At 40.3% G+C, this 24,403-nt stretch overlaps 1 protein-coding gene and 1 long non-coding RNA gene across 7 annotated transcripts in view; one reads left to right on the top strand and one right to left on the bottom strand.

Annotated features, from left to right (window-relative positions):
• The window catches only part of LOC134205256 (tachykinin-like peptides receptor 99D), a 153,230-nt gene that overhangs the window by 69,981 nt on the left and 58,846 nt on the right, over window positions 1–24,403 (top strand). The gene's annotated exons all lie outside the window — the stretch shown is intronic.
• On the bottom strand, window positions 11,497–12,451 carry LOC134205257 (uncharacterized). The gene is made up of 4 exons (XR_009978102.1): window positions 12,317–12,451; window positions 12,118–12,251; window positions 11,974–12,058; window positions 11,497–11,916 (listed from the first exon to the last, which is right to left on the bottom strand). It is a non-coding gene; the product is annotated as an uncharacterized LOC134205257 (long non-coding RNA).

Genomic DNA, 24,403 nt, shown 5'->3' with positions numbered 1-24,403 from the left:
CCGAGCAGGACCAAACTACGTGATCGATGTCATCATAACCGGCTCCGCACCTACATAAGTTGCTATCGACAAGGTTTATTCTGTACATATGTGCGTTTAGTGAATAGTGATTAGACATAAGTCTCGACATCACGCGAATGAAGCCTCGACTTAAGTCCTCACCTCTGAATCGCCCAGAAACTTTTGAAACTATAGAAAATAGCCACCGTCCAAGTTCGTTGTGTGTCCAATTTCTTTGCCAACTTTGAAGACGGACTCTGACGGACTAATGGGAAAAACTCGTTGCTCGAGAATTGTCTATCATAAACCTCACCTTCCTGTGCGCCCACCTTTGCCAGCGAGTCTGCCTTCTCATTGCCGTAGATTGAGCAGTGAGAAGGGACCCAAGCAAAGGTAATCTTGAATGATCTTTCGACCTAAACACGCATCTGCTCTCTTATGTTTGTAAGAAAGTAAGATGCGTGCTTAACAGGTTTCATCGACCGGAGTGCCTCGATAGAACTAAGACTATCCGAGAAGATGAAATAATGGTCTACGGGCTGATTGGAAATTATCCCCAAAGCGAAGTTAATTTCTGCCAGCTCAGCAACATAAACCGAACACGGTTACTGAAGTTTTTGGAAGGTGGTTGAAGTTACATTGAAAACACCGAAGCCAGTGGATCCGTTGATGCGAGAACCATCAGTGAAATATCTGTTGATGCAATTGACATGTTCATATTTTTCAGAAAAAGTGAGGGAATAGATATTTGTCGAAGATGATCTGGTTTTCCTTGAATAGCATGTTTCATGGACAGATCGTATACAATTGAGGAACTGTCGTTGGTGAAGTGAACTCGAGGGGATTATGACACGGAAGACAAAGATCTGATGATTGATAAGTACTGCAGAGGAAACTTTCAGGATAACACCTTGAAATAATATCTAAATCGGTTGACGTCCAGAACAGGAAAGACACCAGTTCATTACTGTTGGTTTATATTTCAACTCAAATTGCATACATATACATTTGTATATTTATATACTGACGCTACATTAATAGCTTGTCAAATGACATATACATTACACACTAAATAATAATGAAGAAGCAAAAGTGATAATTCAGCACACTGTATGTAATTCATCAGTCTATTTCAGAACGTATCTCATATCGAGACACAACAACTCCTTTACCCTTACGCAAGTTCTTCTCTAACTGTCGCTTTCAATCCGAACGGACAATTATTCACACTTCAAACTCTAATTAAAATACACGAAATCCGGATCGGTCTTGCTTCATCCTAGATCGTTTCGAACGCCTTAATTCAATAGGCGTTGTACTCTCCATCCTTCTCTTCCGCCTCGAGCGAGTTGGCTTCCCCAGCATCCGCTCCAGGATCTTCACAACTAATGTCCGGTGTAGGCATCTCAGCTGACTCGCCGATTGCTCTAGTCATACTACGAGTATTCGTCATAGGGAGCATCAAGTTAGGTCGATCCGGCACGGTCGGTTCAATAAACGGTCGAATTTATGTGTGCGATGAGTTGTTGTTCGCATCGCTTCCAATTTCCACCTGAAAACATGTCGAGAAATTGGCGCTATAAATATTGCTTTTTAACCATCTGGCTGGGTTATGAGGATTATGGTTTTTATACCATATAGTATCGCCACTCATCAAATTTGCCAGAGGATCATTTTTGTTCACCGAACTGGGTTTACCTAAGGAATCATCATTTGGTGATCAATTTTATTTGAAATTTTATTTTTTGGTTCATCTTTGGATTAATTAGGTCAAGAAATTGTCTTTGGCTTGTATGATAAAACTTTTTCGGATGGAAATTTCTCATCCTCCGTTAAGCAGGTATTTCTATAATTAAACAAAATAAATTAATTTGGTCCTCCAAATCTAGTTGCATAACCTCTGGATCAAATAAAACTTTTTAAAACTTCTTTCACCGTCTAACCAGCCTTTTCGGCTTGTCCATTGCTTGCCGGGTTATAGGGTGGACTTTTAAGAACTTCTATGCCTTGTTTTTCAAAAAATACAAAGAACCAGAATTGAATGGAGGACCTCCATCAGATACTAAACAGTCAGGCAATCCAAAACGCGCGAAAAATGCTACTAATTTCTTAACCACCTTTGGACAATCCGTTCCATTTTCTCATCAATCTACTTCTATCCATTTAGAGAAGCTATCTACTATTAACAAAAATGTATGGCTAGAGAAAAAGAAAAAATCCACGTGTATTCTACTGAAAGGCCTTTTGGCAGGTGTCCATTTAGACGTTATTGTTTTCTTCGGTACTATTGCCATACAACCACATGTTTCACACTGAGCCACAAACCTTTCTATGTCACTATTTATGCCGAACCAGTACACCGTACGTCGTGCTAATTGCTTCATTTTAACAACCCCATTATGATTGGCATGAATTAATTTTAGTATGTCTTTATGCATTTTACGTGGTATAACCACTCGCCCCTGATACATGAGACATTCACATTCACAAACTGTCTTTCGACTCGCTTTGGCCAGCCATGCTGCATGAAAACATAACTTTTTTTAGAAATTCATCCTGTCAAATTCATCCTTTGCAATTATTATGTAATCAATTTGAAACTCATTTGAGAAATTTATGTTTTTTGCATGTTCAATATCGTAACCATTTGGTATCGGTTGGTCCAGGGGAAATCAAGAACAAAAATCCGCGTTCCACATTTTCCTTGAAGGTCTATAAAATATGTCAAAATCGTAAATTGAACATTCCATAACAAATCGCTGGATCCTAGTCACAAATATAGAATTCTTCCTTCCTTCGAAAATTCCAACTAGGGGCTTATGATCCGTAAAACTTTAAAATGCTGGCCATAAAGATATTTATGGAATTTTTTTATCGTACATACTAACGCCAGAGCCTCTAAATGAAGAATAGGGTACGATTTTTGAGCAGAATTCAGGGAAAACGACGTAAAGTACACAGGCTTTTCAATTCCATCCACTTCGTGAGCAATAACTCCACCCAGTCCATAGCTCGAAGCATCCGACACTATGACTATTGGTTTCTTCGGGTCATAGAACTCCAAAAAATTTGCTTCCAGCAGGGATTTTTTACCAATCTCAAAAGCCTTGTCACAATTTTCATCCCAATCATACCTAACATTTTTTTTTAACAAGTTGTATAAATAATACAACTTGGAAGAAAGATGAGGAATAAATTTATTATAATAATTTATTAATCCTAAAAAGGATTTCAATTCAGTAGTGTTTTTAGGGGCCTTTGCCTTTTGTATTGTCGAGATTTTATCTGGACATGGAGACAAACCCTTCTCACTTAAAACGTGACCGAGATACTCAAGCTCTGCGACAAAAAATCTGCATTTCTCCCAATTAACTTTAATGTTTGCATCTTTTAACCTTTGTAACACCAATAAAAGCTTTTCTCTACAGTCATTAAAGTTAACACCTGCGATTAACACATCGTCCAAATAACAATATACATATTTCAAACCGTCCAACACTTGATCCATCACTTGCTGAAATATCGCTTTGCGCTCGAGGAAGCTCCCTTGTGGCAACCTGTTGTAAATAAAAAGTCCCTTTATCGTGTTTATAACCATAAATTTTCTAGATTTTTCTGTTAATGATAGTTGAGTATATGCCCTTCCAAATCAAGCGAGCAAAACACCCTGCAGCCTGCCAAACCAGCAAATAAGTCTTGAGCTGTTGGCAAAGGGTACGAATTGGGTATGATCAGTTTATTTATCGACACTTTACAATCTATTAGAAGTCGTATGTCATTGTTCCTTTTCATAACAATGACAATTGGAGATGCCCATTCACTAAACTTGACTGGAGTAATTACACCTTCTCGCTCTAAACGATTCAAATAATCAGTAACTCTATCACGTAATCGATAAGGTACATTGTAAGCCTTTTTGAATATAGGTGATTCGTCTTTTCAATACGAGCTCTGCTTCACTTATCCATCAATGGGTGTCGAAAATCTTTTTGAATACATTTGGAAACCTCTGTTTAACTTCATTTATTGTTGTGTGAGCATTATGTTCCACTATCCCATTTATTGCCATAGAACCAGAAAAGAAATCCCTCCAATTACCAAAAAATACATCCAGCCAGGTTCTGCCTAGCAGTGGAATGAATTCATTCTCGCAATTGATTACTAGAAGCTGTACATTTTCAGATTTTCCCCTAAAAGTAACTAAAACATTTGCTTCACCCATTATATCCAACTTATTACCATTTACTACTACCAGTTGTTTCTTGCATTTGCTTAGGGGTTTGGAAAATCTCCGGAAATATTGATTTCTACCCATGACTGAAACCGAAGACCCGCAATCTACCTCCATACTTAATTCTTTCCCCTCGACCAATAAGTTCACTAAACAAGGATTGTTAATTCTATTGATTGAGGATACCATCATGCATTCAAATTCACCTGCGTCCATGTCGTCGTCCTCACTATCAGATTTGTCAGTCCTAAGTCGGTTGAATAGTCCACTAATGCTGCTGTCTCCATCTCTGTCAATGCCGTTCTCCGTTTTCCATTCATCAACAAATTGTACCGAGTCCCTTTTAGGTTTTTTAATTTAAAACATTTACGTTTCAAATGCCCTTTCACGCCACAAAAATCGCAAGTTCTGTCTTCACTGAATTCTCTGTTTTTCAGGGACCCTTTGTTCCAGCTTAATTGTTTCTGACGATTATACGGTCGCTGCCATTTTGTTGCTGGTATCCTAACCGACTCTTTACTGGACCCCTCGAATGACTTTGACCTGCTAGCTGATATGCTTCAGCAAGCTTTTTGAATGCTAAACCAGCTGGTCCCCGCTGCCGAAGGGAAGCAATCTGTCCGAAATTGTCACTAGACCCTATCTTTTTTGCATTGCTGGATGCCATTTCCCAAGTAACTACCAGTTTTTCGGCATTCGGCAATGTTAAATTATACTCACTCAACAGCCGTTGCTGTAATGCTTTATCTTTAACTCCTGTTATTATTCTGTCTAGGATGGCTTTTTGTTTAAAATTTTCAAAAGAGCAAAACTCCGCCTGCAGCTTTACAGAAAGAGCAAATCTTCTATTGTTTCATCTGGCTGCTGCACACGGTGGTTAAATTTAAATCTCTGAATCATATGCGATTCAGATTTGTCAAATCTACTTTTCAACTTTTGTATCATTTCGGTATAATCGATATCTTCAAATTTATGATTGGGAAATAGCATTTTAATTTCACTGTACACAGCTGGTCCACACAAAGTGGCAAAATAATCTTTTATCTTCGTCTTTAATTTTATTTAATCGAAAAACAGAGGCCAATCGCTCGGCCCATTCATTAAAAGGAGTACCTTTCCTATATGGCTCCATAATGGTTGTCAAAGCCATCACAAAAGCGATTCAAATAAAATGCGCAAAAATAAGGAGGTAGCTTACCAGATATCTGCCAACTTCAACTCGCACTAGCCAGTTAGCTAGCGAATAGGATGCGGCGGAGATTTGTCCAACCACAGTTTCGTCTATTCACCCGATTTTCACCTGTCGCCTGAGTCCTTATCGCCGATGACCAAAGCTCTCGCCACTGAGCAGAGTGTATGGATGCCAATCAGCGTCAACTTCGGCGTTAACGTACACTGTTCCTATTAACGATACAGAAATAAAAACGTTAATACTTTTCTATTACAATTCTTCAAAAAACAATCGTTTTTGTTTAAAACTTTTTTTTTTTATAAAGTTCAACAACCGCGCACACCGCGCTTCACTGTTCGCTAACTAGCCGCGTAATAAAAAAATGGCAATTCTTGTACAACAGCTATTGTTACGTTATTGTTACACTACGGCTATTGTTACACCCCGGCTATTGTTACACCACGGCTATTGTAACACAACTTATATTGTGTCAAACAGTTTCTATTGTCTCAAGGTCAATTTACATTAGTTTTTTATCATCACTTGTCCGAAAATACTTCTATGGCGGCAACAAGCAACGAAAGATAGTTCGTAGATATGAAAATTAGCTTAACTTCCACTTTACTCACTTTCGCGTTTCAATGGCCACCGACCCCGCCGAACGAAACTTCAACAAATTAGCGGCAGATCAACTTCAATATTAGGCGAGATAATAGGTCCTAAACCACTGCACCCGAAATCAGTTCGATCCGTTCTTTTTTGTTGTTCGATGACCCTGTATATACGCCGTAGTTATGCAGATTATCCTCCGGGCCACCGCACCAAAATCACCACTAACCAAAGTTGCTCAGCGTTCGTCAATAAGCACGTTTCAATAACTTTTTACCTCGTCGCCACTTGATAAGTACTGCAGAGGGAAACTTTCAGGATAACACCTTGAAATAATAACTAAATTGGTTGACGTCAGAACAGGAATGACCCCAGTTCATTACTGCTGGTTTATATTTCAACTCCAATTTGCATACATATACATTTGTATATTTATATACTGATGCTACATTAATAGCTTGTCAAATGACATATACATTACACACTAAGTAATAATTAAGAAGCAAAAGTGATAATTCAGCACACTGTATGTAATTCATCAGTCTATTTCAGAACGTATCTCATATCGAGACACAACAATGATATGTAGTTGAGATATACTCTCAGGAATCTTGAACGGCAAGTTAGTTCAAGCATATTATCGAAGTTATCTAGAACAAGTGTGTTACTTGTTACACATTTGATGAGTATTCTAAGTGAGAGCTCCCAGTAACGGGGCTTTAAAGGAGTGACTCCAGCAAGCACCTCCAGGCTCATGTTATGCGTTGAATGCATGCTGCCAAGGGCAATACGCAAACAACGATACTGAATTCGTTCCAATTTGATCAGGTGGCAATCAACTGCTGAGAGGAAGCAGAAAGAGCCGTACTCTAAAACAGAGAGAATAGTCGTTCTATAGAGTTTGATGAGGTCTTCCGGGTGAGCACCCCACCATGTTCCGGAGATAGAACGTAGAAAATGGATCCTTTTCCGGCATTTTTGTATCAAATACTCAATGTGGAGTTTCCAGGTACATTTGGAATCAAACACGACCCCAAGGTATTTAGAAGATAAAGATTGGTTGATGTCATCATTCAATAGTTTTAGTTTCAGTTGAGCAGGGACCGCTTCTTAGTAAACACAACCGAGTTTTTTGCGGTGAAAACTCGATCCCTAAATGTCTGGCCCAAACAGCCAGAATCTAAGGTACTTTGCAATGGCCCTTGCAAAACATCTGCACATGGACCTCTTAGAGAGACCACGGCATCATCTGCAAGTTGTCTGAGCGTGCATTGTCCTTCCAAACAATTGTCAATATCTTTAACATAGAAATTATAAAGCAGGGACTTAAACATGATCCTTGGGAAGGCCCATGTAACTATTTCTGGAAGTTGTCAGAGTGCCGAGTGTGAAGTTCATTTGTTTTTCTGACAACAAATTGTACAAGAAATTATTTAAAAATACAGGTAGTCCATTACTGTGCAGATTGTCTGACAATACTTCAATGGAAACTGAATCAAAAGTGCCCTTAATATCCAAGAATGCTGAAGCCAATTGTTCCTTGTGCGCAAAGGCCAGTTGTATATCTGAAGAAAGCAACGCTAGACAATCGTTTGTTCCTTTACCTTTACGAAATCCAAACTGAGTATTTGACAGTAATGCATTTTGCTCGACCCAATGGTCGAATCTTGAGAGGATCATTTTCTCCAATAATTTTCTCATGCACGATAGCATGGCGATCGGTCGGTATGAATTGTGATTAGACGCTGGTTTCCCAGGCTTTTGAACAGCTATTACTTTGACCTGTCGCCATTCAGGTGGCACAATGTTGTACTCCATGAAACAGTTGTACAGGTTAAGCAATCGTCTTTTTGCGATATCTGGGAGGTTTTTTTAGAAGATTGAATTTGATGTTATCGCATCCCGGAGCAGAGTTATTCGATGAAAGAAGAGACATAGAAAGTTCCAGCATTGTGAATGGTCCACCCAAAGAATCGGGATCAGTGACTGATTCTCGAAATAGCGGTTCTGCTGGTACGGAATCTGGACAGACCTTTTTTGCGAAGTTGAATATCCATCGGTTGGAGTATTCTTCACTCTCGTTGATGGAAGTGCGGTTCCGCATGTTGCGGGCCGTTTTCCAAAGTGTTGTCATTGAGGTTTCTCGCGATAGTCCCTCGACAAAACGTCGCCAGTAGCTACGTTTTTTAGCCTTGAGAAGATTTTTGAGCTTTCTTTCAAGCCTCAAATACTCTTCGAAAAGCTCAGACCTTCCGTGTTTACGGAAGGCCTTGAAGGCATCAGATTTCTCAGAATACAACTTAGTACATTCATCATCCCATCCAGGAGTGGCTGGTCTTCTTATGACATATGTACTTGGAACGCGTCGTTTCTGAGCTTCTAGTGCACTTTTTTTTAATTATTTCGGTAAGGAATCGATATTCATCCAGCGGTGGAAGAACATCAGTTGATTCAAATATGTCGCAATCGGAATTGCGAAACAAAAACTTGAACACGTCTAATTTATTTTTAAGACTATGACAGTTCCACTGCAGCACAGTGATTGTATCTTGTGTAATAGCCGTATTATCCATCGAAAGATACAATTCCTGCAAGAAGGGGCCATGAAACAGTCAATTGCTTCAGATAACTTTCCACTGTTGGTATAAAGAGGTCAATGATTGGCCTCAGTGAATTCGGAATATTGAATAAATTCAAAAAACGGTCCATAAGGTCCTTAAAGGAGATCAATCCTCGCTTGGACGGAGTTCTTTTTTGGGAAGAACGAATTGTAGTTTTTCTTTCATTGATTCTCCTAGCCGGATGTTTCTTGGAAACATCGGTTTTGGGCAATGGCGGGAATGTCTTGCTGCAAGATGGATCCAAAGGAGCAGTGAAGACAGGTTGCTTCGGGATTTTAAATAATCCCGGATTGCCTTCAGATTTGGGCAAGCTTTATGGATGACTTTTGATTTCTTGCGGCGCAATCCCGGGAAGACAGTTTGCTTCCTCTTATCGGGAACGTGTAACTCCGTAGAATCATCCATATCAGCTGCGTCAGAGTCCAATTCGTCAATGCATATGGAATCATAATAATCACTTACTTGAACGGTAGCTGAAATAGCAGCCTTTGCAGTGGTATCGGCGGATGTGTCTTGCGCTTTAACCATTTCCGCATAAGTCTGCTTGGAGCGCTGTACCAACGAGCGCTTCACTTTTTTGGTGTGCTTTCTGTACACCGGGCAATCTTGCAAACCATGGGCAGGAGCCATACCGCAATAAGCACATTTTGTGGCTTGTTGCTGGCAGGATTCCTCCGATGTCTTTCGAAACATTTACCACAACGTGGTTTGTTGTCACAAAACTCGGCAGTGTGACCAAGTTGTTTGCAATTGGTACAATTAAATACCCTTGGTACAAAAAAGACGCACCGGGAACAACATATTCTCTAAATCGACATATTTTGGGAGAATCGAACCGGCAAACGTCACCCGAAGCGAGCCTGACTTGGAATATACTTTTTTGCCATCTACCATGGTTGCTGAATGCAACTCCTTGCAGTCCAGAATATCCACGGTAGACTCCATTTGCGTTCTTTAGCGGCCTTTTCCCGCAAGTACATCCTTGCAAGTCAGGCTCGCTGCGTTGATCACACCTTCAATTTCGACCTCCCGCGAGGGGACATAAAGTAAATATTCTACATTGTAGGCCTTGTCTTTAGCAATTTCGTTCGCCACCTGATATGTAGGTGCGGTGATTCCCCGAGCAACACACATGTTGTAAATCAGTCTATTGTACTCATATACGACTAAATTTGGTCATATATGAGTTATTTCAACCAAATCAACGTGAGTTGTGCTGCTAGGGTCGTAGCTTGTTCCTGTTGATCTGATTAAAATCAAGCTTCGTAAAACGACGCGTCAAATCTCGCTTAATGCCGAGAAAGTCTAGACTTTTCACTTTCTGCCGAAAGTAAACAACCCAAGGCCCAGGCGAAGCCGCATGGTACAATCGTGTGCGGACATCTTTTGGAGGACTATCGCCCCCCATAGTCTCTGCCTCCATTCTCACCTCGCAAGGTGGAAGGACAATTTATTCTTATGCTAACTTAGAACTAATAGCAAATTAGAAAAAAAATATAAAAAAAACTAATTTAATTTATTATAATTAATCCCACTCTGTATCAGAGGGATGGGAGAATAATGAAACAATGCCTTCCACTTATCTGCGCTGCTGCTGTAGGTAACAGCAGAAACAATAGCCTGCTTCACTGGCGTCGCCAGAAGCAGCTACTTCGCTCGCCGACAGTGATCGCCTTGGATCCGTAGGTAGGCACCACACAATAGACTCGCACTACCGAACAAAACCCGCGATGAGACACAGCACACACGTCTGGCTCGTTCGAACTATCGGCACGGAATGAAGCAATTTTTGTGGGCAGGGGGGGGGTGACCAATATATGACATTTTTAGTGGAGCCTTAAAATCATAGTAAGCCACCAATCATAGTAAGCCAGAGCGTCCAGGCAACAATCACCCAGTCTATCTTTATCTGTCCATGAAGAGACTCCCGCAGATCACCCGCAACATCTCGAGCAGGAGCGGCCACCTCGATAAGAGAAGTTGGTATGAACTTGATGAGGAAAAATTCCAAACTATAATACCAAAAATTAACAAGCAAAATACTTTAGGCATAAAATGCTAAGGTATTTTAGTACGAAACGGATAATAATTGGTTATGCATTTGGTGAGTATTACTATGCCTGAAACATTATGCGCATTAATTTTTGGTAATATTTCTTTGGTATTTTACCTCTTATGCACACCTATTACATCCCAAATTTAACTATCGAAGTCGTCGCTCCTGCTCGGGAATAATTCATTCATTTATTTAGTTAACATCTAAACAGATAACACTGAATCAACAATTTGACGCCACAATGCACGGTTTGAGGCCGCATCTCTCCATCCTCGGATACGCCCCACGCTCGCCAAGTCGTTCTGCACCTGGTCTGCCCATCTCGCTCGCTGCGCTCCACGCCGTCTCGTACCTGCCGGATCGGAAGCGAACACCATCTTTGCAGGGTTGCTGTCCGGCATTCTTGCAACATGTCCTGCCCATCGTACCCTTCCGGCTTTAGCTACCTTCTGGATACTGGGTTCGCCGTAGAGTTGGGCGAGCTCATGGTTCATTCTTCGCCGCCACACACCGTCTTCTTGCACACCGCCAAAGATGGTCCTAAGCACCCGTCTCTCGAATACTCCGAGTGCTTGCAAGTCCTCCTCGAGCATTGTCCATGTTTCATGTCCGTAGAGGACAACCGGTCTTATTAACGTCTATTGCGAGCTTCCGGTAGCGGGCAGAGCAGAACTACCAAAACGGACAAAAGCAACTAAGACTGGAGGGCTAAAGCACCAACAAAACAGCAAAAACCACAAATCTTCAATTTAATACATATATTTGGGGATTGATCCCACTTTCCTTCCTAGCTCCTAAGCATCTCTCTTCTCCTTTCTCTATATCTTCATTTTCTTACAAACTAACATTTGTCTTCCTTACTCACGGTTTCTTCTTCGTACTCTGTGTACCTTTTTGTGTTCGGGGCGTCCCCCTACACTATTTCCTCGGCGGAGCTCTCGCTGCCGCGACTGTTCGCCTGTCGCATTTCACTGCCGTCCCACGCATGCATCCTAATCACTCTGCTGGAGACCCCTCTGGCCGTCCAGTGCGACCAAGTAACTGGATGGGGTCCCTCCGAGTGATCCACCGAAGGGCTGCTGGTTCCCGAACGAATCTCCTCCGACCTAGTCCTGCCGGACGAAACGCAATCGATGTTTCGGCAATCCGACCGTCGCTTTGTCGCACCACTGCCTCGAGCACGATACTCCCGGACCTCGATGATGGGAATTGGCTCCACCGAAAAACCCTGTTGAATCATTTATTCAGCTAAATGTCCACAATCAAATTTCTTTCCGGCACTTACCCAGTGGGGTATTTCCGCTCAATTTGATGAGCGTTTTAGCCTGTCCTCTCACCAGTCACACCACCAGGCGCTCGATCTTCGTCAGCTAATAGTGCAGAGAATGCGAGGTTAGACTCCTCAATTGTAACTTTTGATGGCAATTACCTTCGGAGTAACAATAATTGACCCGCTCTTCCGTGATTCCTGTTGCGCTGTGGACGAATAAAACTCGCGCGCGTTGCCTCTTCTTCCTGCGGCGGCGTTGTGCCGCGTTCCGATAACTTGCACGTGCGTGCTTCCTGCGGATTATCATAGGTTAAGTTGTCGTCAGCAGCATACACCAGAAAAGGCAGGATTCTCTCACCTGTGTCCGCGTCACCAATCGCGATTCCACCAGCGAACACTGAGACGGAACGATGCAGCCTACCAGACACGAAACGGTCCGGAATTTCAACAACTTTTCTTAGCACTGCACTGACCACTTTCACAGGCCTTAAAGAAATCTACTTTTTTTGCCATTCGACGCAGGCAAGAGGTGGGTGACGAGTGACGATGACTTTTCGTTTCTTGCGTTCACTTTCTGTGCGACGTACGATGGTGTGTGCGTGTGCATGCGGGCAGATGTCAATTTGAGAAACGTCATTGTGCGATAGGTCTGTTCCATGTTGTTCGCGTACACGGAGTGCTCTTGACATGGCAGTTGAAGTTCGAAAAATCTGCACTGGATCAAAAGTGCATTCCGCTTGTTGCGCTATTGTTTCTTCCAATTTGTGTTTGCGTTCGTTTACTTACTAATTATTTCTTATTAATTCAAAATCAAAACTAAACGTAACACGTCTTGTACATGACACATTTGGTGCGGTGGCGAATCTTTTTCGACCGCAGTTTCTTCTGGAGCCCGTAGTAGGCCCGACTTCCACAGATGATGCGCCTTCGTATTTCACGACTAACGTTGTTGTCAGCCGTTAGCAAGGATCCTAGGTAGACGAATTCCTCGACCACCTCGAAGGTATCCCCGTCTATCGTAAAACTGCTTCCCCAGGCGGGCCCTGTCGCGCACGGTTCCGCCCACAAGCATGTACTTTGTCTTTGACGCATTCACCACCAGTCCAACTTTTGTTGCTTCACGTTTCAGGCGGGTGTACAGTTCTGCCACCTTTGCAAATGTTCGGCCGACAATGTCCATGTCATCCGCGAAGCAAATAAATTGACTGGATCTGGTTGAAAATCGTACCCCGGCTGTTACACCCGGCTCTCACGCATAACACCTTCTAGCGCAATGTTGAACAACAGGCACGAAAGTCCACCACCTGGTCTTAGTCCCTGGCGCGATTTGGACGAACTTAACTGTTCGTCCGAAATCTTCACACAGTTTTGCACACCATTCACCGTTGCTTTGATCAGTCTGGTAAGCTTCCCCAGGGAAGATGTTCTCGTCCATAATTTTCAATAGCTCTACGCGGCCTGTACTGTCGTATGCCGCCTTGAAATCAACGAACAGATGGTGCGTTGGGACCTGGTATTCACGGCATTTTTGAAGGATTTGCCGTACAGTAAAGATCTGGTCCGTTGTCGAGCGGCCGTCAACGAGGCCGGCTTGATAACTTCCCACAAACTCGTTCACTAATGGTGACAGACGACGGAAGATGACGACGATGATATCACTTTGTAGGCGGCATTAAGGATGGTGATCGCTCGAAAGTTCTCACACTCCAGTTTGTCGCCTTTCTTGTAAATGGGGCAAATAACCCCTTCCTTCCACTCCTCCGGTAGCTGTTCGGTTTCCCAGATTCTGACTATCAGATTGTGCAGGCAAGTGGCCAGCTTTTCCGAGCCCATCTTGATGAGCTCAGCTCCGATACCATCCTTACCAGCGGCTTTGTTGGTCTTTAGCTGTTGAATGGCATCCTTAACTTCCCTCAAGGTGGGGGCTGGTTGGCTTCCATCGTCCGCTGAACTGACGTAGTCATGTCCTCCGCTGCCTTGACTTTCACTGCCTGTACTCTCAGCGCCATTCAGATGTTCCTCGTAGTGCTGCTTCCACCTTTCGATCACCACACGTTCGTCCGTCACGATGCTCCCATCCTTATCCCGGCACATTTCGGCTCGCGGCACGAAGCCTTTGCGGGATGCGTTGAGCTTCTGGTAGAACTTGCGTGTTTCTTGAGAACGGCACAGCTGTTCCATCTCCTCGCACTCCGCTTCTTCCAGGCGGCGTTTCTTCTCCTGAAAAGGCGGGTCTGCTGTCTCCGCTTCCGTCTATAACGTTCCACGTTCTGCCGGGTACCTTGCTGCAGCGCGCTGCGTCCTTCTCCTCCAGAATCTGTCTGCACTCTTCGTCGAACCAATCGTTCCGTCGACTTCGACCCATATACCCGACGTTGCTCTCCGCTGCGTCGTTAATGGCTGGTTTGACTGTATTCCAGCAGTCCTCAAGAGGGGCCCTTCGAGCTCACCCTCTTCCGGCAACGCTGCTTCGAGATGCTGCACGTATGCAGTGGCGAAATCAGGTTGCTTCAGTCGCTCTAGGTCGTACCGCGGCGGTCGTCGGTACCGAACATTGTTGATGACGGATAGTTTTGGGCGCAGTTTAACCATCACCAGATAGTGGTCAGAGTCGATGTTAGGGCCACGATATGTCCTGACGTCGATAATGTCGGATAAGTGCCGTCCATCAATCAGAACGTGGTCGATTTGTGATTCTGTCTGAAGTGGTGATCTCCAGGTGTACCGATACGGGAGGCTGTGTTAGAAGTAGGTGCTGCGAATGGCCATATTCTTGGAGGCGGCGAAATCAATTAGTCATCCGGTGAGCGCTGCACTTCCAAATAGTCGGTCTAAATTCCTCCTCTTGGCCAACCTGAGCGTTCAAATCTCCTATGATGATTTTGACGTCGTGGCTTGGGCAGCTGTCGTACTCACGTTCCAGCTGCGCGTAGAATGCGTCCTTATCATCATCAGTGCATCCATAGTGTGGGCTATGGACGTTGATTATGCTGAAGTTGAAGAACCGGCCTTTGATCCTCAACTTGCACATTCTTTCATTGATGCTCGGGAATAAAACCACTTGAAATTGAAAATCAATTGAAACGGATAACTGAGCTTGTTATTGATTTGTTATTCAATAACAAGTAAGTAATATCCTTTGTCCTTTGTGTATTTTTTTATTATTTAAATTTGAAACTAATGAAACTAATCATCACAAAGAACAGACATGGAGGCTCATACAAAATTTTGTTGAAAACGTGTGTAAAGCTCCTCAGCGCCACCAATGCAGACTGTCCGACATACAAACTCAATCTCGCTAACCAATGGCGTTGGCCCACATTACGTAAACAAGGTAAGGCTGCCATCTAGTGACAAGTTGGAATCAGCACTAGCGCTAAAAAGTAAAAAAACTGCGAATGTTCACCAAGATTCTTAGCATACTAGCGCTGCGCAAACGGGTCATAACGACATAACGTCTGTTGTCTGTGGTTTCATTTAAGTTGAAATTACAATCTAAAAATACGACATACAATGACTACAACTTCTTCTATGGTTCTACATTCCAACTGGAACTTGGCCTGCTTTTCAACGTAGTGTTCTACTGGCATTTCCTCAATTAATTGAAAGCTTTTCTATGCCCGCCATTGCATGAGAATGTAACTTGGTGACAAGTACAATGGGCACACTATGCCCAAGGAGTCGAGAATGTTTCCCACCCGAAAACATCCTGGACCGGACTGAGAATCGAACTCGCCATCTCCGGATTGGCTGTCCTACGCCTTTGCACGCAAGGCTAACTGTAGACTAGAGCTACATACAGAAAGCAAATGTTTATTTTGTTTATCTCCATTGAAAGAAATTAGCAAAATCCCTTCAAATTCACTTAAATTTAACGATTTGCGATTCTTCTACCTCACCCGTAAGATTGTAGTTCAATCCATTAAGAAAAAAAAACAAACAACCATGCGTCCACCATTATTTTACATAGGGGAACTGTTCCGTTTTCAATCTCACTGTACATATATTCATCTCATCGCGAAACAAAGAAATACGGCACCAATTTCGTTCCTTCTTTTTGCTAACATGCATGCTCACTGCTGAAAAAAATCACAAAAATAATAAACAAATCAAATACCTTTTCGTTGCTTTGTTTTTCGTATGACCAATATCGGAGCTATGAGATGAAGTCCAGGAGCAGTAACCCTATCACGCAAATAAAGTAATTAAAAAAAAATTATTTTACATGCGATTGGGGGATTTTACACCACCATTCGAGAGTTTTGCTCCAAGCCTGTTTTTAAAACATTTATTAAATGCGTTAGAAAGTCATGAAATTCTTATTGTTCTGAATAGGAGATCATTGTGAATTGTAGCTGGTTTTGTAAATTTTCTACACTTTGAAATGGTTCGGTATTTTTGTTTATATAGGAAAAAACATCGGAAAAGCTGAAGGGGTGCATTTTGAACCGTTCTCCCCTACATTTCTGCATTGTTATTTCATTTTGGTCTGCTCTCAGCCAACTACCATTGTGAACTGGAAGAGCTCCGCACCTTCTGCGAAATAGAAATGGAAAATACCGTGGGTGGTCCCCAATTTTCCAGAAATCAGTTCGTTTCAGGATCGTAAGGATCTTTACGCAAATAAAAAAGATAAATGCGTTCCAGGGTGACAGTTTCATAAACAGCAATAGAAACAAAAGATATAGCTTCTGTTCTACATGAGCATCAGCCTAGATTTTGCTATCTGCAATCGATCCATCCCAATCGTTGCCTGATGAAAACAATTAATTTTATCACACTAATTATCCTGACGTTCATCCTCCATTGCTGCCGATTTAACTCGTACAGTTTTATTGAAATTTAATGAATACCTATAGCTACTAGAGTGGGGCATTATGATCATCTTCTTCGGATTCGTTTAGGATTCGAAACAACTGTGCAGAAGTCGATTTACTGCGGATTTATCCGTTGTTACTTTTTAATGGACGTTAGTACCGAACCTTCTTCGGCAAAGCTTTTGGTCATCTTTCAGCCTATGCCTTAACCTAATGAGCCGCATGGTTTACAAGTAAATGAACAAAAATTCCAATATGAACGTTTCTTTCACTAATTTGTATACAAATATTAAAAGCGATGTGGGAAGTGAATGTGCATTGTCTTAAGACGAGTCAAAAGAAAATTTTGGTCTCATTTGATTGGATGGAGATAGCTTGGATGGATCTGCGCCCCACTCTAATGGCTAATGTAAGCATGAGTATGCGGTAAGAGATTTTCCCAAATGCTTTGTTTGTGGAAAACTTTAACGAAGTGTGGAAAACATAGCACAAAATAGGTTTTTAATGACGGTATCAGGAATACATATTGATGAAGGGATTTCCAGTGGAGCGATTGTTTTCGGTGGAGCAAAACATGTTTACCTAGCTTTTCACCTACACGATTTTATTTATTTTCTCAATGTTATCAAGTGGTCATTAGAATATTGAAGTTCTCTGTATTGTTTTAGTGGACTTTGCTATTCTCCGTGGTGAAATTCAAAAGAGAGAAAACTGGTGAAAGCTTCATTGATAGTAGTCTTTTCACTTTCACTTTTTTGTGAATCTATACCATTTCGTCGAATGAATCTTAATCGAATGACATTAAGTTGAAAGGACATTACGTTGTACGGACATTTAGTCTAAAAGGCCACTACTTCGAACGGATATTTGGTCGAATAGTCGAAAGCAGATTTTAGTATGATGAACTTGAATGACGGTTTGTAGAAATGATATTACATCGAACGGACATTTGGTCGAATAGACATTCGACCAAATGTTCTTTCAATCGAAAGCAGATTTTCAAATGAATTATTTAGGCATATTTCATCGTATGACGTGTCTCGAATGGATAATAGAACGAAAAAAGCAGCTTTGGTCAATACTAATTAAAAACTAATTAATTTATCGCGATGTTTCAAAAAGTCACATAATTATTCCTTCAATATTGACTAAAGAATGATGGGTTTTAAAAAGAATAAATAGTTAATAGGAAAACGGAGAATATTGACTTTGCCGAGCTCCTGTAGCCAGTTACGATGAATCTATACCACCATTGCGCCAAATACAAGTTAGGTCGTATGCCCATTTGGTTGAAATTAAGTTTTCGGTCAAACATTAATGAATTGTGGCTGGAAGTGGCCGACTACGATGAAGGATTCTCAAAATAACTTTATATCATTGATTTTTGATAATAGCGGCGAAATCACACCATATTTGGACGTTTTTGTTATCCGACCGACAATCTTACCCCCGATGACGGTACTATGATCTCCGCTATATACACTTCCTAGACTATTATGGGTCAGCTAACGACTTGTTTGTCTAATCAGATACCATTCCACAATCGAAATTACCATCAATTATGATTCTGAAACTTCTAATCTCTTGGACAGCGTGTATTTTTTGTTCAATAAATTCTATATCATTGAGCTGACAATCTTCACCTATTATAATGCTCGACACTATTTCCAAGACGCTAGTGTTTATTCCATTGAAACCCGTGTTTATTTCCGAAATATGCAATGAATCAAGTACACAGTCTACGCTTGAGCCTTCAAATAAATGTTAATTAAACAAAAAAGTGCACAGTCTTGGCTCACTTGTCACCTAATTCGGAGATACTATCAAAAATTAATTAACAATAGTCTGCAGCTGAATCGCATAGTGTAACTAAAGTGTGTCAATACTGAATTTAAGGCTCAATGAGGTAAATAAAACAATTATGCGTGACCCTTGATTTTGGGAATTGCGTTGATAATTCTGATTTTATTTACCTGTTATATATTTATAATTTAATTTTTAAGGACAAGCATCACAGAACCCAAAACTAAATTCACTCACGTTTTCAAGGGCGTTTAGTTTTTATTAAGGTTCCCCCAAACACATGCGACGCGATTCTATCGCTTGGCGACTGCGATTCTGTCGTCGTTGGTATGAAAGGATAAATGGAACATTGCCTGCAGCGACCCAACGATAGAATCGCGGCGACTAGTTGTCGCCGTCGCGGCGATGAAATCGCTTATGTCTGGGGGAGCCTTTATTTCAGTTTTGCTGCGTCGCAGCATGCGTGGAATAATGAAAATGACAGTTGTGCGATGCTTTCACATGAGTGTTGTGCCCTTGAAAACGTGAATTTTATTTTGGATTCTGTGATGCTTAAAGGTTGCGTTTATTTTTCATATTCAAATGTAAACATATATATCTTAATTAGTGCAGTCTACATTTATCTTCCGAAATTTGACTGTCTCAAATAGCAAAAGGCAATTGGTTCAATTGCATGGATTAAAATCCTTGTCAAAAGCTGCTTGACATTTTTGGGTTGGGTTGGAATTACGACCTCTGTCAAATTATAATCCGAAAAAGACAAGAATGGTGTTCAGTACACTCCTACAATATACTTGATCACTGCCATTTGAAAATCTAGACTGCAGCAACAAAAGATAACATAAGTCATCTGAGGATAAATGGGATACATTTATTTCACGACAATTAAGATGAAGGTCAGCTTCTAAGAATTCAGTTTTTGTGCATGGCAGGATATGTTAGGGAAGGGTGAAGGGTGAAGAGAGTGGAAAACTCTGGCAGCAAAATAAAATTTCCATAAAGAATTAAAAACCATCCATAAAAATATATAATTGTCTATAAAGACATAAGGGTAGAGCAATAAATAAATATAAAATTTCCCTAAATACCTAATTCAAAATTTCAATAAAAAATTGCAGGGAACAAAAAAGTAAACTTTGTCATTATAAAAGAAGAATTTACCATAAACAAATTTCCACGAAGAAATTAAAAATATTCACAAAAAATTGAAAAAGGGCAACCAAATCAACAAACTATGAAAAATACGAAAAAACAAAAAAAAAGAATATTTTTTCCATGAACAATAAACGCTCATTACCAACGGGTCCACCTATGGAAAAATGCTCAGATTCATTGCGTTATCATATTTTTCCAGGCAAATTTTTGGTATTTTTTATTGACTTTTGTTGACTCTTTTGTGGAGAGTTTTTAATATTCTGTTGAAAATAAAAAGATCAATGAATAATTTTGATTTCTTTATGGAAAATTCTCCTATTGTAATAGCAGTTTTTACTTTTAAAATCTCTAATATATATGTATTTCTTTGATTTTTTTTTTGTTTATAGGAAGTTTGGCATTATTTAGGCTAATTTTATATTTATTAATTGCATCTACCCTCATTTCTGTATGGACCTATCTTATCATATTTTTTATGGAAAATTTCAAATTTTTTGGGGGAATTTTTTTAGTGAAAATTCTTCTTCTATATAATAAAAATGAAATGGTCTGTGTTCGCATCCCCATAACTCGAAAACGGCTGGACGGATCATCTTTATTCGTTCAGCGGAAACGTCCGTTATAGTTTCCGACGGGTTTATATGATATTTCTTTAGTAGAAATCACGAGTAAATATGAGTAAATCGCAAAAAACTGAAATTAGGATTTGTTTGGAAATTTCGCTAGGGCAGATCACAACGCGCATTTTCGCCTACTATGCAGGACAACGTCTGCCGGGTCGACTAGTACAAAATAAATTGGTTGTGAGAATTTTTCTCACACGCTGTGGTCCACAAAAAATGTAGTCAACTAAACATGAATACACAATATTGTTTGAATTAGACCTACATTGCACAGTTAAGTTGTAAGATCAGGTGAAAAATTTGAATTGCACAGTTGTAAGATCAGGTGAAAAATTTGAATTACTCATCCTTCTGTATACATTCACATTGTAACATTTAAAAAGATTGTCAATCTTACGTTGCGTTGCGTTGTAACAGAGTATTTTGTAGATTGCATACTGATAGCTGTCATGTATTTTCTTTAACTTTCTTACCCCAACTGCTTATGGATTACTATTTGGGATTTAATAGCAACCCAATTGGGGGTCAAAAATGATAAAGCATGAAAGCTACCATTGACGGCCACGCCCATCTTCTCTGTTACTAAGGAAGGGAAGGAAATGATGATATGACATCTACTTAACGAGAGGCCAGCGACTCACCGACGCCCTCATAGATGTCAAGGAGTTGGATGGTTGGTAGGGAATATAGTTTAGGAATATCATCATAAGCGTTGGGAGTGACCATGCTAAGAAATTTTTGTCACTCCATTGTTAATTGTCCTGGGATGGGGCGAAGCTATTAAACTTGCCCTGGCTATAATTAGCCTAGGTTTAAGCGCCATTGTTCGCTCTCTGAAACGAGAAAGAATATAAAATATATTAATTTTCCCTTCCCTCATGCGATCCCAATTGAAATTATGTCATCACCCCATTCCAAAAAATGCCAGCATTATTAGAGGTCTTCGCAGATTCTTAATTCAACCCATAACATTTCTTTTGCTCATTCTTAGGCAGCTTGCAAAAAAAAAATTATGTTCTACATGTTTCTTGAATAGTTTCCAACCGTTCGTTTTTAATATCCTGACTAGTCCGACTATATCCGACTAGGCTAAAAGCAGTGATAAAGGTGGAAAATGAGCAAAAGTGTATGTCTTCTCTAGCATAAAAATATAAATAACTGGGAATGAACCATCCATATATGTGAAAATATCTAAATTATTTATAAATTTGTGAACTTTGCTACGATTAGTTACAGGTAAGGGGATAAACTAAATAAAATTTGCGGACAGTGTAATATATTGATGGTACCATTAGATGTGCTTAAACACAAAAAAACATATGCAGTTGATAGCCAATAGCCTCATGGTATGTAATATAAATGAAGTATGGTGACCGCATAGCTCAGTAAAAACTGTCCACTTTAAGTCAATAAAAGTAGAGGCACCAAACCAACCAGAGCATGTATCTCGAGCTATTGTTCCACTTCATGATGAAGTTAAGTGAAATTGCACTCACCTTTCTGTTTCATTTGAAGCAACTTACCTGAACCTGATGTTAACTGACCTACCGTCCATATCCGAAAAATCGCATTCCTGGACATCATATTCCTAAATGTGAGCTTTTAACTGCAATCCCACACGTCTACGCCTCCACCTGGACCTGTGACGCTTTGCTCTGTGACGGCTCCAGCACCCTCAGAAAAGGGTACCTTGTCAACTTTTTTCGGCAACAACAGACGGACAGCTTTTCGCCGGCGGCTGCACTGCGAAAGATCGGAAGTCCCAATTCCGTTAAAAGACATCGATGACGAAGCTGTTCGAAATATTCATGAACTGACGACTTATCGGAATCCGGATGGATCTACTTCCGCGCCTATTGGATGTAGCTAGTGTAGAACTCCGACGCTCCTCTGAGACGCGACTCTCCAGAATTATTCTCGGCTTTTCCAGCGAGTTTCAATATCGCTTTCGAATCATTTGTTCCGAATATTAATTAACTAGCCGAAATTTCTAATTGGCGTATTGAAAAAATTTGACGCGGAAAAACTATGACTTCACTAAAGCACGACTTACTTCGATCTCCTTAAAAAGATTGTCAATCTTACGTTACATAAATATAACGAATAAAATAAAATAAAATAAAAAATAAAGCCACATCCGGCCAGCGGCTCGCGCAGCTCTACCCTAGTGGGATCAATGAACAATGTACTACGCGCCTCCACGTGCAGTGTACATACTCGTATTGATGAACAGGTGACGCGTCGTGCGTTGTTATCTACGAGTTATAAGGCTATAAGGCTTCATGAGTTTTCCGGCAACAGTATATCATGTGGATATTATCAATATGATTGAGGTTTTCTACAATTTGAGGACCTAGCTGTATTGTTCAACTGCTTCATTAGGTAAAAATACCAATGCAAACCTATGGCGTTAGAGCAGTCTTTGCTTAGTTAAGGCATATTGCACTTCTTTCCCTACAGGATATTTTCTCATGTGAAAATCAGGAGTAATATTGAGAATATCGTAAGGAACCAAGGATAAAATTTGTGTTGGAATTAGGAATGAGCAGTTCACGCGTGTTCTCGCACACTGTACAGGCCAACGTCTGCTGGGTCAAATAGTAAAAAATAAATAATAAAATAAATAAAATTAAAAATAAAACCTATAGGGTTTGTTAAAGAATGGATCAGATAATCATAAAATTTACCTAAGATTTTATATTTGCCCCTAAAATCAATTTTCCCAACCGTCTAAGACGAATTAAGTACTCTCCATTTAATTCCACTATTTAATTTTTGATATCTTTTCAGATACGTATTTCGACCACAACTGTGTGATCGTCTTCAGTGTCTCGTACTTGAACTCGACGACCACACAGTTGTGGTCGAAATACGTATCTGAAAAGATATCGAAAATTAAATAGTGGAATTAAATGGAGAGTACCTAATTCGTCTTAGACGGTTGAATACATTCCACTAAAAGAGCTTTATATATTTTTCTCTCAATTTTCCCAACTTGAGTAGTTGTCTTTGAATTTTCCAAACACTTTTTACATGGAGAATTTAATTCTAATTCTAATAAATTGATAAAATCTGCAATCCTTCTAAAAATTTAACAGAATATGCTTTATCTGTATAAATTGGCATGGAAATATTGAATGGACCATAATTATGTTCTTTTTTGTGTGTAAAGGAGTATCATAATCTGAAATGTCACTGTGATGCGAATACATATCAAGATGGGACAACCTAGGTGGGTTTTTGATTTTGCAATTTTAAGAAAAAAATAGGACAAGAATAGGAGGCGATTTGAAAGTTTTTACACAAAGAAAATCGAAATTAGCATTAGCATTGGCATTTAGCAGTTCGCACAAATTCGTAGGTGGTACAAGCCAAGACTATTGTATGAGAGTAGCATCACTTTCATCCGTTACCACAGATATTGATTTGGGACTAATCACTAACTCTTAGACGGAAGCAATGTACTCTCCAATAGTCGAGATCTGTCCTGGCCACGTCCTTGCGAATGCTGAGGAAGGGGAAGGATGGTTTGTTGGACACCTACTTAAGAAAGATGCAGAGAACTCTACGACCTCTCATAGGTGCCACGGGAGGTTTTGGGTTTCAACTCAGTTTAGCCATGTCTTCTGCTCTTACGGAGTATAATGCTAAAACTGAAAATAAAAACAAATCATGTAAAAAAAAACTTTTTAATTATGCCTAAACCAAGTTAAATTCTGTAATTTTCATCGAAAACGACTTAAGATGAAAAATTTAGAGATGCTACTTATGGAATTTGAAATCGTTTAGCAACCTGTTTGTTGAAAAGACATATACCGAATTTTCTGAAAATGATCGTGATTTTGTATATCTATTTTGTATATCACATTTTCCTAGCTATTCAAGCAGTGTTGGTGTAAACCAAATTAATGTAATGGAAATTTTGGATTTTGGAGAGTTGACAAGCGAACTTACGACACCTTTATTTTGGTTGTTCAAATTATCTTTAGAAAATAGTAGCTTTCCAAAAGAATGGAAGAAGTCTTTTTTTACGCATTTTTAAATCAG

Source organism: Armigeres subalbatus, chromosome 1, assembly GCF_024139115.2.
Source record: "Armigeres subalbatus isolate Guangzhou_Male chromosome 1, GZ_Asu_2, whole genome shotgun sequence".
NCBI lineage: Eukaryota > Metazoa > Arthropoda > Insecta > Diptera > Culicidae > Armigeres > Armigeres subalbatus.
Note: the sequence above shows the minus strand (reverse complement) of the source record. Positions and strands in the feature narration are given on the sequence as shown.